This window comes from Mastigoproctus giganteus, chromosome 7, assembly GCF_048544385.1.
Source record: "Mastigoproctus giganteus isolate SK-2022 chromosome 7, ASM4854438v1, whole genome shotgun sequence".
NCBI lineage: Eukaryota > Metazoa > Arthropoda > Arachnida > Uropygi > Thelyphonidae > Mastigoproctus > Mastigoproctus giganteus.
In genome coordinates, this window is record NC_143581.1 from 128338275 (window position 1) to 128351587 (window position 13313).

General features: G+C 35.7%; 1 protein-coding gene across 3 annotated transcripts in view; it reads left to right on the plus strand.

Annotated features, from left to right (window-relative positions):
* The window catches only part of Cog6 (conserved oligomeric Golgi complex subunit 6), a 439606-nt gene that overhangs the window by 274552 nt on the left and 151741 nt on the right, over window positions 1-13313 (plus strand). The window lies entirely within an intron of this gene.

Here is a 13313-nt window from a genome sequence, read left to right on the forward strand (position 1 = left end):
GGTGTACCTGGTCAGCAATGATGTTTAAACAACAAAAAAAAAAAAAAGATGGTTAGGTAGGTGGTAGATGTCTGAGTGCCCGGCACATGGATCACTGAACCCATGGTATCCCAGCAGATCATCGCACAAAGCATGACACTGCTGCCACCGGCTTGTTTTCATCCCACAGTGCATCCAGGCGCCATCACTTCCCAAGGTAAATGACACACACGTAGCCAGCCATCCTCATGATGCAACAGGAAATGTGATTCATCGGACTAGATGACCTTCTTTCAATCACTCAAGGTCCAGTTTCGATGCTTGCATGCCCATTGTAGGTTCTGTCGCCGGTGAACCATGGTTAGCATGGGCACTCGGAGCAGCCTGCGGCTACGCAGCCCCGTTTTAAGGAGGGTTCGATATACTGTGTGTTGTGACACATTACTCCCATCACCAGCGTTCCAATTACTGGAAAGTTGCACCACAGTCGCCCTTCTGTTTCCACATACCATCCGGGAGAGCCTTCATTCACCTCGAGCATCGATGAGCCATGGTTGTCCAACACCTCGCCCGCGGTTCGTGGGTTTGCCCTCCTCGTACCACTTTTGGTAGGTACTACCCATGGCTGACCATGAGCATCCCACCAGCCATGCCATTTCGGATATGCTCTGATCCAGTTGTCTGGCCATTACAGTTTAGCCTTTGTCAAGCTGGCTTAAGTCTGCTGCCTTTCCCATCTGAAGAACAAGAGTAACACTGATTAACGGAGCTCAGTATCAGGTATTTTTTATACCATGTCCCGACCTGCGCACATGGCGTAGTTCACCTGCAGTTGCTTTGATTTGCATAACGACTCGCTGGTAATAATGTTTTGGCTCATCAGTGTATCTCAGATTAGATAGTAACAGATAGTTGACTTCACCAAACTGTTTGCAGTGCCATTATTGCCAACAGTCACAAATGCTTGTTCATTTTGTGCCTTGTTCAGAAACAGACAGACAGACAGATTTTGATATTAGATGGTTTAGCATTGTATTATTACTATAATATTACAGTACTATCATGTGAATGTAATATTATAGCTTCAAAGCTGAGAAAGGCTAATTTTTTAATGAAGGACAGTAGCAGAAATATCATATGCTAGTAACACTTATTATTATAGCAAATTTTTAATATTTGAAGATCTATTAGGGTTGTAATTTTTGTGTCTTTGTTAAATTCAGTTCTGCCTATTATACAGAGGATTAAACTCAATGACTTCTTTAAACACAGTAAAATTGTATTATCCTATTGTTATTTATTAGTAAATTATGTCAGTAAAATTTCACATTGTTCAATTTATTATTACAGTTCTTTGTCCTTATATAAAAATGGCGGAGAAATGCATTGTTTGGGATATTTTTTAAAAACAATTTTTCAGTTGAGATAAATTTGGTATCAGTCTTCTGCATTAAGATTGTTCAAAATAGTATGGTGCATATATTTGATACTGTTTATACCAAAAGTATAGTATTGTTATTGCATTCTCTGTCTTGTAAACTCCTCTGACCCGATGTTGGCACTCCTGGAATATAAACAGAATATTTGTTTACATTGAGTGAGGAGTATGTAATTCAAAATGAAATTATGAATATAATTTCATTTTGCAAATATGAAATTATATTCAGTCTTTTTGAAACAAGAGAGTGATATTCCTGGAACAGCCAGTCAATTTAGGTGGTAGAATTGATATAAAAGGACGAAAAAGCATATTTATAACTGTTACTTGTGAAAGCAATGAATTCTTTTTTGTATTGCCATGATAGTCTCTGTTGTTGTTGTTATTTGGTTTTTAGGAGCATTAGCAACTAAGGCCATATTGCTCCGGGATATGCAGTGGTCATTCCCTGAATGACCTTTCCGCATCCTCCGTATTTGGTGGTGACGGGCTCGAACCCCAGTCTAATCAAGAAGCGTGTGCTACGCACTGCTGCTCCTTCCCACCTGGCTACGGAGGCGCCTGGCTACGGAGGCGTCTCTGGAAGTCAACTATCTTTTCTTAGCTAATCTCTGACACACACACACACACACACTAATAAATTAAGTTGGCCACATTTTATAACTATTACAAATTTTTCATGAAATTTAAAAAAAAATAAAACTAAAATCTGCCTTTTAGAATTTGATTAGAACAGCGGTTCCCAACATTTTTTTGACTCCCAAACCCCTTTCAATGTAATATTTTTTATCGCGAACCACTAAGCCTGTATTCTCTGAAATGGTATAATATTTGTGAATTTTTATTATAAAATATTACCAGTACTACATTTTTATAAGCAATCTTGCATAATAATCGAAATTATTATTAAGTATTATTTATACTTTGTAAAGCAGTTAATAAGTACAAATTAGATTTCGACCAGGCTAAGGGTAGAAACTTGCTTCTTGTCCAAATAGTAGCCGAGCATTCTGGTCTCTTGCCAAAGCTAATGGCCGCAATTTTTACCCATCTCTGGTCCCACCACTGCCAAAACCAGATGGTTCTGTTGCCACATCAGCCAAAGATAAAGCTGACCTACTATCATCCTATTTTTCTTCCAATTCATATATTGATGATCTTGATAAATCACCTCAAACCTTTCCCAGTACACTCCATTCAAAGCCTCCTGTGGTTTTCCTTCAACAGGATGTCAGAAGGATTTTGATGAATCTGATGTGCTGAGGCGCATCAGATTCATCAAAAGTGCCAGGTCCGATGGTATTTCTCTACTTGTTCTCAAAACCTGTGCCTGCCCCTGAACTTACTCCTGTTTTGTATTGTCTTGTTTCACTTTCTTCCAAAGGTATTCCTTCTGCTTGGAAGTTTGCTCAAATCCAGCCAGTTGCTAAAAAGAGTGACAAATCTCTTCCAGCCAATTACCATCCGATTGCAATTACTTCTACTATTTCCAAAGTAATGGAGAAATCAATTAACTGCCAACTCTTAAACTATCTGGAAATCTTTCATCTGATCAACGATTGCCAGTAAGGATTCCATCAGTGTCGATCCACTGGTGATATTCTAGCTTATGTTACCCCTCTATGTACAAATTCAATGGAAACATTTGGTGAAACTCAAGCCATTGCTCTTGATATTTCAATGGCTTTCAATCATGTCTGGCATAAAGGTCTTCTAAATAAGCTTCCATCCTATGGTTTTCCTGCTGTTCTTTGTAATTGGGTATCCAGTTTTACTCTCTGACTGCTCACTGCAGGTGATGGTAGATGGCTCTCTGTCTTCTAACTTCTCCACTAATGCTGATGTTCCCCAAGGTTCAGTTATTTCCCCCACTCTTTTCCTCTTGTATATTAATGACCTTCTTCCATTGACCGGAAATCCTATCTTTTGCGGATTTTGCTGATGATAGCATTGCGTTTCACCCTCCAGTTTGAGAAACCTTGCCCTGTTCAAACAGCTTTAACTTTTCAAGTATCCACTGCCAATTCTTAAATGCCGATTTCAAGATAATTCGATAGTGGGGCAACGAAAACTTAATTCCAATCCTTCCAAAACTCAGTCCTATCTTATATCATGCAAAAAGGATTCCTTTGCTCCTATGCTTATCTTCGATTACGCTCCGATTTCTAGGCAAGATCTTGGGGATTACCCTGACTTCTAAGCTCTCTTGTCACTTGTGTTATTCTCTTGGCCACTTGTGTTATGCAGACCAAATCACAAAAAATTGTCAAAGTTTTAAATGTTATTTTTGCACAACATTGAGAGGTAGTGCTCTGAAACCTGGGAACTTTTGGCTGAGAATGCAAAACGTTTGGTGTCCAGGCTCACACCTTCACATTTTTTACAATATGGTCTAAAACTGGCACCAAAAATTTGTCGCGGCAAATGTAAGCAAGACTTTTGAAAGTCAAAATTTTGAAATAAAAACATTTGGTACCTTCTTCTTTGGGTATTCCATTTAACATCTGCATGAATTCAGCCTAACTAAATATGAGCTCTTATACTTGTTTGCTGGCTGAGATACTTTCCTTCAAATATATAGACACAATTTGAAAGTCAAAATTTGACTTATCTTTAGGGGCAAATATCTTAATGTGCGACACCTTCAATTCTCTCATTTTTGCCATTATTGGAAAGAGCAGGTTTTAAGCAATAAGAATCATGGTTTTTCTGTTTTGTGGCTACTTAAGGCCTAAAAAATGGCTTTAAACATTTTATATTTTCCACATAATATTTGCATACTTATTTGCTGGTGAAGTTTCACATCTCAATAAGGACAGAACTATTGTATTTACAAGAGTGAAAATTTCTGCAATTACTCTGCCCTTTGGTTTAAGGAGAAAGAATATATTGCCAATGCACAAAAAAGATCTGTATTTTTTACAATGGGGGTGCAAATGGCAAGAAAAGAAATTGCATGGGTTTTTTTAGTGCAAGTTCCCAAGCCTGAAAAGTGGTCTTTATTCAGGATTCCAAGCATAAAGATGATGTTCTATTGGTTTCTAAGCTTGAAAGAAGTTATAACTGCAACAAAATTTATTTAAAACATGATACAATTTGAAATAAGCAAGTGAGTGTGAAGATACTGAATTGCTGCTTCGTAATGGACTGGAATTTTTCATTGCTGGTTGATATTACTACTTCAGTCAAGCTATATTGTCATCCCATTGTTGTTGTTTTTGGAGCTGTGGCAATAATTTGTAGTTCAGGAATCCAGCAGAAATCTTGTCTAGCAGGCCAGTGAAATGAGCGAGCTGCTCCATGAGGATGCATGAAATTTACCAATACATCATGTTCTTCAAATGAAATTTCACAAATATTTCCGATCCACCAATTATTGTCATAAATACAGGCAATGTATTGGCCAGGTTGTAAATTAACAATTGGCACATATTGAATATTGGTTTCACTAGTCTGATCTACATGAGTACAAATGATGATGGTGTGTCATTTGATGCTCTGCAAACATGAATCTGTCTTGCATCAGTAGGAATGAAGTGATGATTTTCCCTTGTTCCAGCAATAGTATGACCGTGTATGAATATTTTCTCTTGAAATGGCCTTGCTCAATTTCCTCTTTAGAAACAAAACAGAATTTTATTCCAGTCACATGCTTGTCACAAAATTCAAAGATGTTTCTTGGTGTCAGGATTTGGTTTTCAGTTGGGCGTTGGAGATTTGCACACGCTGCCAATTGTTTTATTGTTCCACCAATTCCATCCCATGTTGACTTGCCATGGCTAATGCCAGAGAAATTCTATTCAGCACTGATATCAAAATCCTTCTGATGATGACACAAGTTAATAAAATTCTTGTATTGAGCTGCAGTAGTAAATGTGCCTGATTTCTGTCATGAAACTCTTCAAATATTCAATTAAGTTGGTTAGAAAAACATGCACTGCAATTGTGTCATGTCGAAGGCAGTCATTGATTATGCAGAAGTTCAACATCTTTGGTAATAAATGACAAATGGATACAATGTAGCCTGGCTATTTTCCCAGTGGAACCCTTGAACAGCATCTTGCAAAACAAATGAATAATTTTCTGCAAAATCCATCAAGATGACCAATTCTCCTGTCAATAGGCTTTCTTTTGTTTATTTCAAATGGTAGCTTTGATGTTTAGCAATGTAGTGATGACAGGAAAGGTTAAATATCTTTGTACTCAACTCTTCAATAAAATCTTCTGTTCTTAATTGCTTTGTGTCCAGTGTATCTCTGTCAGTGTGTATCCATTGCTTGAATTCAATAATATCTTCTGGTTCATTGTTTTCAAAAATATTCTCTAGAAACTTTTTTAATTCATCTATTCCTGGACATTTTTCACATCGATGAAGCATACAATCTTTTGACTCCAAATCACAGACTGTTTTACCAATGAGAACCTTGTAATCACATTCAACAGGGCTTGCTGCTAGCATTAACGTGACATTTTGATGGATTGTGCATACACATGCAGAATGTGTTCCTGGTGCACCAACTGTGACGCACCACTTGGGTCGAAGTTCACAAAATTTAGAAAATCCAATTTCAGATCCATTTCTATCTCGATAAGTTATAAACATTTCCTTCAAGTTGCTGAGTAGTAGTCGCATTTGCATTTTTATTCCATGTGCATTTCTAATGGAGATAATCTTTCTTTCCAGGGCATATCCGACCAAATTTATCATCTTCAAAAAATTCCATCACCTTTTGCTTTACTTGCTCAGAAACCTTTTTTTCATGCTTTTTTCCATGTATGGCCATGATTCCTTCTTCTGTTTTAAGTTTTCTAACTTTCTTCACCATTCTTTCTGAGAACTAAACTCTTCCATTGTTTTCTTTATGGACTGGAGCTAATGTAATATTTGAACTTTTTCTGAATGACTTGATACCATCAACTTTTCTTTCATTCTTTCAGCAGCTCATTGTAATCTAAGCAATTTCCACACTGATTACTTGCACTTGGCTCCGTGATGTCATTTGGATCCAAGCCACCAATAGATGCAATTTTACTGGCAATTACATATTGTACTTGATTTGCCTTCCTTTTGGCAAAGCCTTTTGAGTCTCTCTCTTAGCCATTTGCTGAAATTTCAGAGGAGAAATACCAATAGCCATCAAACTTGTGTTCAAGCTTTTAGTCACATGCATTTTGTCATCATGGTCTGATCCAGATGAAGTTTATGTTCCTGTTGCTGCTTTTTGGCTGTTAGACTCTTTTCGGCATGATGGGCACAGCTTCTGGCCTGGTTTTATGTCTACCTTTGTTATTTCTTTCAGGTAGTCTGCGGCGCCTCCGTAGCCAGGTGGGAAGGAGCAGCAGTGCGTAGCACACGCTTCTTGATTAGACCGGGGTTCGAGCCCGTCACCACCAAGTATGGAGGATGCGGAAAGGTGAGGGAATGACCACCGCATATCCTGGAGCAATATGGCCTTAGTTGCTAATGCTCCTAAAAAAACAATAACATAACAATCAGGTAGTCTGCCATTGACAAATCAATTGGTTGCAAACTTTTTTCAAACTTATGATTTTTCTTCTGGAAAGGATCGCAACATGAATGCTGCAAAAATTCAAATTTTGTCAAAAGCAAAGCTTCATGATGTAGACAAATTGTGTCTTCTTCACCTAGTTTTAAACCACAATATCGACCTATCAGCTGTTGTTCTTCAAATTCAAATTCTTTAAATAATTTTAATCCAGTTTTGAGGATAGCACATGACATTTAGAATTATCCATATGACTGATGGCGCATAAGTCCAACTTATCTCCAGCAAACTCTTCTGATTCCATAGCTTTCATGCTGACTAATAAGTGGGTGTTTCTGCAAGCAACGAAAACTTAACATTATTACAGTCAAACAATAAAAAATAGAGGAACAAAATAAACTGTTCATCATGAAGATAAAACACATTAATAACAGCATCATTCAAATATCAGCTATTTATACTTTTTTGTATGATTCTAGAATATTCCAGAGTTCTAGAATGTTCATCAGTTTTTTTTTTCGAAATTCAAGAATATTCCAGAATTCTAGAATAACCCCCGCCCCTTGCTCCAGGCCACTGCTTATTCTAATAGAAGTAGTGCAAGAATCACCTTCATCTCTTCCTGCACCTACTTTTAATATGTGAATCCCCCCCCCCCAAGCTAGCGGTTTTCCTACTCACCTAACACTGCCTTGATAGCATCAGCAAAACACTCTTGCACTCTTTCTATTTAAGTGTATCCCATTCTTGTAGAAGCATTCTCTCCTGTTAACAAGCACAGACCATGCTGAAAAAAATTCTACCCAAGAGCCTTGCACAATCCCTCTAAGGCCAAATTGATTGACAAGGCTCTCATCATATACTCCCTCCTATCATGTCTGGGTAGAATTGCAGACACCTTCAAATTTAACCCTAACTCACAACTTTTTTAAACATTGAGCTGTACTTGTTAAGTAAATCTGCAGATCTTCTACTCTTAATGTCACTGATGCCAACGTGTACAACAATATTACCGTTTGTGCCCTTAAAAGATATCTGCTCTACAACATCAACTTTTGCCCCTGACAGACATACCCTGGTCCTATTCCATCTATCCTTTTTACACAATATAATACCTGTCTCCCTGACAATAGAGTCATCAACAATAACTAACTCTTGTGGGACAAGCGCATTCTGCCTTGGAGATTGCCACTATGTTGCCTGATGCACAACAGTGAGCTCTGGCGTTGAGTTGGGAAGCTGAGAGTTCGATTAGCCCCCTCATATTAATTTCTTCAAGGGCATCTACCATACACCTCAAATTCTCATAGATGTCCATCAGATTGCTGAGTTGACACCTAATTTCTAGACACTCTCTGCACCTAGATGTGTGGAAGTTTGCCTTCAGCCAGTGGGCAGCCCCTGATTGTTGGAATACACTTTCATCTGTTGTTGTGGAAGTGAAGGGGTTGAATAAATTTGAGGGAGAACTAGATAAATTCTTGGAGGGTATGCAAATCAGTGAATTGTTTTTTTTTTTTTTTTTTTTTTGGCTGATGCTATTTAAGCTTGCTTTCTTGCATCATTTGTCATTACTACTACTACTGCTATTCATTTCTGGGAGTTACATAATTTTGATATAACAAAATTATGTAACTCCCAGTTATAATTTTTTTATCTATTATTTTTTAACTAGTATATATTTATTTATTTTACAGAACATAATAATACTTGTGCTTACACAAGTTTGCATTTTCATGCACTGAAGAGTTTCATAAACTTGAAAATGGAAGTGATAATGATTTCATGTTTATTATACCTTGTGATATATATATATATATATATATATATAGAAGTAATAGGTACAGGAGTTATAATAAGAGGAATATATGAAGAAATATAGACCTGGGTTACTACTATGTAGAGTAGAAGGCACCCAATGACTATAAATAAATTAACAATGGGAGGTTATGCTTTAGTATGGAGAGAGAGAGAGAGAGAGAACAGCAGGTAGTGTAATCAACCAATGAGTTAGCTGAAATGGAAAGGCAGTCATAAAATAACACAATTCGAACCTGCAACACAGAAAGTCAAAAATATTATATAATAAGTACTTAGTGCTGTATTTCAAATGACTTCAACGTTGTTAACGACGGCCAGCCGTAAAAATCAGTAAAAATGCAGCAAAATGTAAGGCCAATGTTTCTAACATGAAATATACGTAGCACATGGTAAAAAGATACCAGGTTTTTAGTTTATTGTTAATGTTCGGAAGCCAGGGTAATCGTAATGCTAATGTATATATCATGGCATTTTTACTGATTTTGAAGGCTGGCCCTTGTTAACGACGTTGAAATCATTTGAAGTTTGAAGTTCAGCACTAAGTACTTATAATATAATATTTTTGACTTTTTGTGTTGCAGGTTCGAATTGTGTTATTTTATGACTGCCTTTCCATTTTAGCTAACCCGTTGGTTGATTACACTACCTGCTGTTCTCTCTCCATACTAAAGCATAACCTCCTATCGTTTATATATATATATTATTCTTTTGTGTTATCATTCCATTGTGGTTTAACTCGTCTTTGTTCATCATTAATGTCATTGTTTTTCGCCATGATGGCTAATTAAACATTGTCCATGCCGGTGTTTTTTACCTAAGGATATTATATATATAATATATAATATCTACAGCAACTTGGAAAAAATATATATGCAATATAACATAAGGAAAATCTTACATATCAAAATTATATTATAAAGTAAAATTATGTTAAATATAGGTATATAGATACATCTTTAGGTAAAAAACACCGGCGCGGACAATGTTTAATTAGCCATCATGGCGAAAAACAATGACATTAATGATGAACAAAGACGAGTTAAACCACAATAGAATGATAATACAAAAGAATAATAATAAGTACTCTGTTCGTACCCATGCATTGCTAAAACAGCTACTGGGACAACAGAAAAAGCTAGAAAGAAATTAAATAAAACTACTATAATAAATAAAACTACTATAGTAGAATATTAAAAATAAAATGCGAATTGAACCATCATAATACAAAAGAATAATTATATATATATATATAAATAAGATGTTAGTTATAGCAGTAGAGACTAATGGTGTAGTTATAATCAAAATTTAGCAGGTGTATACCGAGAAACAAACCGGTACGATATAAAGGCCCAAGAAACATAAGAACCTATGTAAGCGCCTACAGCAACTTGGAAAAAATATATATGCAATATAACATAAGGAAAATCTTACATATCAAAATTATATTATAAAGTAAAATTATGTTAAATATAGGTATATAGATACATTGAAAGGGACTTTTTCGAGGGCTAACCCTCTCAATATATCAACCATAATTAACAGGCTATCCGTTTCTGTAGTCATCGTCCAGTATAACGGTTTCCAGAATATAGTTATAAGATAGCATAAGATAGCAATACCTAATGAAGGTAATGTTGTATTAGATTGTAGTATTAGATAGCAATACCTAACGAAGGTAATGTTGTATTAGATAACAAAACCAAAATATATTACAGTTAACTAAAATTAATATATCCCAATTTAGTAGTTAGCTGGCTAGATGACTGTTAGCCCGACGGATAGCTAATTTACAAAAAGATAATAATACATAGCATAATGTAGAATTATATAGAAATAGATCCATCCTTTGTTAAACTTATACATATGTGGTATATTATATATCTTATAGGTAGCATTAGTATTAGTAGCATACGCTAAAGATAACCAGAAGCAATAGTAGCATAAGCTAAAGAAGGCGAATGGAAGCAGAGTCAAGTATAGATATAGTACCTCTATTCCCCTCGAATTACTCTAATAGTTTATGAGGTATGAAAAGTAGAGTTATTACAGTAAAAGGTAAAAAGAATAGAATAGGCGAAGCATAATGTTACTTAGGATAAAACCGGGAGCATAAATCCCCATCCCTTATAGTAAGGGATCCTGGTTATTAGATATAACAAGAAGAGTCAATAAGTATAAGATAAAATTTATATATATGAAATGCTTACCACTGCAAAGAAAATGTAAGAAAGACGGAATAAATCCGCACGTGTAGCATATATGCGTACCTAACCGATCGAAGCACCCCCCCCCCCTAGTAATTGTAGTTAATATCACTAGATAGCCAAAATTAATTCTAAAATCTATAGCGCCCTCTGCAATTTTGTATATAAATATGGAACTAGCATATAGTAATGTCAACAAAAGATAGTTTTGGAGACGTTGTAGAGGATAATAGAATTGGTTCCTACCCATAGAGTAAATATAGGTATGACTTTTTCAATGAGTGTAAGCTATATATACCTTATTCCATGGGCAGTGCCTACTATGTACATATATACCTGTCCAACAAAAGCTACCTATGCCAACAGTAACTTCAACGAAATACACCTACATATTCTATGCTGTATAAGTGCGGCTCAAGATTTTATCCATAATGAGATGTGGATTAAGGTTATTGTGCCTTTTGTTAATTGCTATCAAAATAGCTTTATGTAGGTATCGTGCAATAATATGGTGTGGGAATCCGTTTTTTGTTAACTTAGATCTGAAATCCATAAGCATATCTATAATGTAATCTACCTTTTTTTTTTTTTTTTTTTTTGAAAACCCCAAACACGAAAGGTATCAAAACCTATAGTACTTAGTACCGTGCATGGGTTGAAGGAGAAGTATGGGGGGATGCCGGAAACTTTGCTCTAGAGACTAAACATGGGTTTCACCACTTCAAGCCTCCAATAAGCAAAGTGGTGGTATTTCACAGGTTGATGAAAGTCATCTACCACCACATATGCATGTTCTTCTGATACTTTGTGCGACTATGATATTTCTATGAATCCGTTTGGAGATGTTAGAGTTCCAATTGGTGAGGTCTATGGAATTAAATTGAAATTCTTTACGTTTGTCATACAGTTTGGTGTGTATGGTATTATTAACTATGCGTATGTCTAAGTCTAGGAAGGTAGCTGATTTAGAACTGTTTGTGTTAGTACATTCTAATATTAATTCAGGCAGGTAGTGTTTAATAGCTTCTGTGAGGAAGTTAGGCATGTTAATAACAATCAAATCATCAATATATCTGTATAGAATAATGTCCTGTTTAAAGTTATTTTCAAAATGGTGAAGTATAGCGAATAGGCAAGAGCTACAGGCTCCCATAGCAATGCCTATGTGTTGTCTATATATGTTGCTGCCATTAAATATGTAGTTGTTGAAAATGCAAAGGTTAATGAGGTCGTCCCAGTAGTATTTCTGACATGATAATATATTTTTATATTTGTTGTAATAATCGCTAAACACTGTTTTTAGGCTGTTATGAGGGATACTGGTAAACAGGTTATTAAAGTCGTACGTATTAGTATATTCTATAGTATTATTGTCTTTATTAGTATTTAGGTAATTTAATATCGGGCTATTATTGAGTATAATATTAGAATTAACTATATTGTCGAAAATGATTTTTAGTAGGTGAATGAGTTTATGAAGCGGAATCTTGGCGTAGCTGTCTCTACACGAAGTGATAAATCTAAAACCAGTAGGTGTTTTATGAAATTTAGGTATTATGAATCAGAGCTGTAATACTCAATATGTTCTACGTTGATAATAATATTAGTAAATTAATAAGAGGAGTTTACCTCAATATAGTACGTGGAACACTTCCGTATGATACCCTCCAGAAATTAAAACGGAAAAAAACGAAAAAATCGACAACTTACCGGTACATTAAAGTAAAATATAAATAATTAAAGTAAAATATAAATAATTAAATAATCAATTTAACACAATTCAAAATCAATTCAAAACAATTAAAATTCAAATTAACGCAATTAAAAGAATCTAACGAAAATATTCAAAACGATTTTCCTTCCTGAAGCTGACAATGCTTTTCGACCGACTGTCGTGATCACAGGAATGAAAATTACCGAATCAGGCTAAACCTGCAACTTAAATAGTGATTATGTGTCTTCGCGCATGCGCGTAAAGGTCCACGCATCGGAGATCAAATATGGCCGCCGAACATTAACAGAATTCTCGTGTAATTTAATTTCAACGGTTTCTGCAATTAATAGTCGCGTATAATTACGTTGAACGTTAAGTATTTTGGCCTCGTTAAATAAAAAAGTATGTTTTTCGTTAATGGCATGAAAGGCTAATTTCTGACGCTGCTGAACGAGAAGCACGAACTGAGGCTTCGTGTTGATTTACACGGATATTAAGAGAAAACCGCGTGGAACCCTGATAAGACGAGTCGCAATCACCGCAAGAAATGTTGTATACTAGATCATTAATTTGTGTTGCGAACGCCGAAAGAACCGAGCGATTGTTCAGTATAGTGTGTAACTTCCGTATAGGCCTAGCTATAATTTTAG